Source organism: Bombina bombina, chromosome 12 (genome assembly GCF_027579735.1).
Source record: "Bombina bombina isolate aBomBom1 chromosome 12, aBomBom1.pri, whole genome shotgun sequence".
NCBI classification, from domain to species: Eukaryota; Metazoa; Chordata; class Amphibia; order Anura; family Bombinatoridae; genus Bombina; species Bombina bombina.
Genome location: NC_069510.1, coordinates 151,935,345 through 151,940,344, shown reverse-complemented (window position 1 = coordinate 151,940,344; position 5,000 = coordinate 151,935,345). Strand labels below are relative to the sequence as shown.

Here is a 5,000-nt window from a genome sequence, read left to right as displayed (position 1 = left end):
TTAGTGTGTGCATACTGCAAGCAGGGTTACATCAGGTACCTCACTGTGTATACTGCATGTATTTAGTGTGTGCATACTGCAAGCAGGGCTATGCCAGGTACATCACTGTGTATACTGCATGTATTTAGTGTGTGCATACTGCAAGCAGGGCTACATCAGGTATACCACTGTGTATATTGCATGTATTTAGTGTGTGCATACTGCCTGCAAGCAGGGTTATACCAGGTACATCACTGTGTATACTGCATGTATTTAGTGTGTGCATACTGCAAGCAGGGCTATACCAGGTACATCACTGTGTATACTGCATGTATTTAGTGTGTGCATACTGCAAGCAGGGTTACATCAGGTACCTCACTGTGTATACTGCATGTATTTAGTGTGTGCATACTGCAAGCAGGGCTATGCCAGGTACATCACTGTGTATACTGCATGTATTTAGTGTGTGCATACTGCAAGCAGGGCTACATCAGGTATACCACTGTGTATATTGCATGTATTTAGTGTGTGCATACTGCCTGCAAGCAGGGTTATACCAGGTACATCACTGTGTATACTGCATGTATTTAGTGTGTGCATACTGCAAGCAGGGCTATACCAGGTATATCACTGTGTATACTGCATGTATTTAGTGTGTGCATACTGCAAGCAGGGCTATACCAGGTATATCACTGTGTATACTGCATGTATTTAGTGTGTGCATACTGCCTGCAAGCAGGTCTATACCAGGTATATCACTGTGTGTACTGCATGTATTTAGTGTGTGCATACTGCAAGCAGGGCTACATCAGGTATACCACTGTGTATACTGCATGTATTTAGTGTGTGCATACTGCAAGCAGGGCTATACCAGGTACATCACTGTGTATACTGCATGTATTTAGTGTGTGCATACTGCAAGCAGGGCTATACCAGGTACATCACTGTGTATACTGCATGTATTTAGTGTGTGCATACTGCAAGCAGGGCTATACCAGGTACATCACTGTGTATACTGCATGTATTTAGTGTGTGCATACTGCAAGCAGGGCTATACCAGGTACATCACTGTGTATACTGCATGTATTTAGTGTGTGCAACGAATTTTACCGCATGTAATTAACGCACTTGGTATATGAATACTTATAGGGGGGGGGGGGGGTGTGTGCTACGGGCTCCTTTCTATCTTACTATTCTGAGTATTGGTATACTGCAAGCAGGGCTAAAGCAGGTATAGCTGCAGACCTACTCTTCATATACTGTATACCTAAAAGTTTTATTGCGTCTACTGATTGTGTTTGTATAGTGCATGGGTTACAGATCAAACTATACTACATGTACTACACATATAAATACTACAAGAAAGGTTGCAATAGATATCTATTTGGGTATATTCCATGTATTGGATATGTATACTGATATATATATATATATATATATATATATATATATATATATATATATATGTGTGGGGGTTTAATTTGTCACATAATGATACATGTAGGAATTTCCTTTGTGGACTGTTAAGATAGAAGTATTTTTTGACTCCCATCAACTTGTTTGTATGTGTGTATGTGTGTGTGTGTGTGTGTATATATATATATATATATATATATATATATATATATATATATATATATATATATATTGGAAAAAATACCACTAGTTAGGGTTTAAAGTTGCTGTTTGAGAAGGAAAAGTTAGTAGTTTACTCAATGTTAAAGACAGGAAAAAGTGCACTAGAGGACATAATATGTGTGTTTATTTGTGTGTATATGTGTTTGTATGTATATGTGTGTGCGTGTGTATATGTGTATGTGACTATGTGTGTGTGTATGTGTATGTGTTTATTTATGTGTGTGTGACTGTGTGTGTGTGTGTATGTGTTTATTTATGTGTGTGTGACTATGTGTGTGTGTATGTGTGAGTATGTGTATGTGTTTATTTATGTGTGTGTGACTATGTGTGTGACTATGTGTGTGTGTATGTGTATGTGTTTATGTATGTGTGTGTTTGTGTGTGTGTATGTGTGAGTATGTGTATGTGTGTGTGTGTTTGTGTGTGTGTATGTGCTTAAGTATTAAGCCACTATAGCTATATATCCAATGAATCTTATGAATGTGTGTGTGTGTATATATATATATATATATATATATATATATATATATATATATATATATTTTTTTTTTTGCAGTATGTATATACTGCACATATTGTGTCGGCACAGTTGTGCATGTAGTATAACTATTACTAGTGTAGGTAATACTGCACTACTATAAGTATACAGCCATGTATAGTGAGTGTAGTATTTATGCATTAAGGGCACTAAGATTGGCAGACCTACTGGACATAAAGTAAATCTTAGACCATATTTAAAACTGGTGAATGCACCGAGTAAATCAGCACAATATTTTGTGTCTTGTGTCAAATGATGTGGTTATGAGAAGCTTTAGTACCCATCAGCCTCATGATCCTGACTACAGCAAATAGATGACTTGTTCACCATGACCATCATTCAAAATGGCAGAGGCGGATGGCAGAAGGTTTGATGGGGAGGGGAATGGTGAGTCTCCTATGATAGAGGTAGTAGAGTCTGGGTTTGGTTCTTTGGTTTTGGGGGCTATGGAGTTAAGGCGAATCTATTAAGGAATTAAATGAGGGTATAGCATGATTGTTTTTGGCGATAGATATGGACTGGTGGTCGGGTCTGGGTGGGGCTAAAGAGTTTCTTATAAGTTACATACAAGTCTGATTTAGGAGACTACAGGGATGGAAGACTGGGGAGGGGTAGGTTCAATTGGCGTGATGGGGGCACAAGCTCTCAAATCTGTTGTGGTTTTTGGGTAGGACACATGGTTCACATTAGGAACATACCTTGCTTTGTTCTCTGGGGAGGTAGGTGGTTTATATAAGAGGACAGTTCATTTTATTAGAGTTATGGCACTGAGGGAGAAGCAAGTCAAGTTTGTTGGCAAGTTTTGTTTTTTGCTTTGTTATCTATGTGTTTGCCCTAAGAGGTAGGTGGGTGGGTTTGGTGGTGGGGAGGGATGGCCATATCACAGAACACAAACTGGTCAAATGTACTGTAAGATCAAATATGACATTCTATGGCAAGAAGCAAGAAAACCATTATTTGTAGGGTACAGAGATCACTTCTATGGTAGATTACAGTGATCTGTGAAGAACATATTTATGAGTTATTGGATCTACTATCATAATAAGAGTTTCTTTGACAATGGTAATTATTTGACATTTATGTTTATATAGAGAACATCTGGGTAGTATTTGCGTCCTGTAAAGAAAGTGTTAATCCTAAAAAATAATAATAATGTTGAAAATCTACTTAAGGCAAGTCTTTTTTTTGGTATTAAATGCTTTAAGCATTTAAGGTCACAGAAAAACCAGACATTTCTTGTATTGAAAATCATAAAATAATATGTAAAAATGAATATAATGTAAATATTTACAATATAAAATGTATGTAATAATTTTTTCTAAATTTCTGGTAATATGGAAATCTTTTACAATAAATACAATATTATGAATATTTCTACTTACAGACAATAAAATGTAGAGCTTCCGATTTTCATAAAAATGTAAGTAAAATTAATCAAAAACTAAAAATCCTGACATATTAATTTGTATCCAACAGTGTGTGAGCTTTCCAGGGAAATTAAATCAGGCTAATTATTATACATTTTGCTTGCTGTTTTAATACACTCAATAGTTAAAACCATGCAGAATTCCCCATTACATTTATAAAGAACCCCACAACTCTGTAATTTGATGTAGAACCCTCTGGTACCATGGGGGTTAATAGTTAATTCCTGCAAACCAAAAATGACCTTCAACTTTGGAACATTTTGCAAACTAGAAGCTATGTTTTTTTTTCTTTAATCTCAGAGTAGGAGAAATTAAATGCTATTTTTTTTTGCCCAGATTGCAAAATATGTTTGAGATCACAATTTAAAGAGCCTTCCAAGAAAAAGCTCAAATGAGGAGACACAGAAAAATACATCTTTTATCCATCAAAAAAAAAAACAACAAAAAAACCCAGACAATTGCAAAAACATACCAAGAGGGAGAGTATACTTCCATCCCCTGAACAATTTGATAAATAAATAATATATTTTGGATGTAATTATTCTCTTGGTAGAACATTTTTTCCATTTTGCTGTTTCACTTCATGTTTATTTAAAAAGTTTTGTAGGTGTATACAAACATTTAACAAGGTGCTGTTTTCCAAACACACACATATACACACACACTTTTACACATACATACAAACTCACAAGCACACACACACATATACACACACACTTTTACACATACACACAAACTCACAAGCACAAGCACACACACACATATACACATACACACAAACTCACAAGCACACAAGCACACACACATATATACACACACACTTTTACACATACACACAAACTCACAAGCACACAAGCACAAACACACGCACATATATACACACACACTTTTACACATACACACAAACTCACAAGCACACACACATATATACACACACACACTTTTACACATACATACACACACAAACACACACACACAAACTCACAAACACACACACAAAAACTCACAAACACACACACTTTTACACACACACACACACAAACTCGCAAACACACACACACACTTTTACACATACACACACACAAACTCACAAACACACACACACTTTTACATATATACACACACAAACTGGCACACAAACACACACACACACAAACTCACAAACACAATTTTACACATACACACACACACACAAACTCACAAACACAAACACACACACACAAACGTATACACATATATATATATACACACACTCACACACCAACTTATAATAAGCACACACATGCAAACTTTTCTTAAAGGGAAATATTATTTTGTTATTTTTTTCATTTAAACTTTTTATTATTCTGAGATATTAGATTTTTTAACGCTTAGTATTTTATATAGGTTGTATCCTTGTTTTGTTTTTGATTATTTAT

General features: G+C 35.5%; 1 protein-coding gene across 1 annotated transcript in view; it reads left to right on the top strand.

The window, feature by feature from the left end:
• The window catches only part of LHX2 (LIM homeobox 2), a 50,393-nt gene that overhangs the window by 5,561 nt on the left and 39,832 nt on the right, over window positions 1–5,000 (top strand). The gene's annotated exons all lie outside the window — the stretch shown is intronic.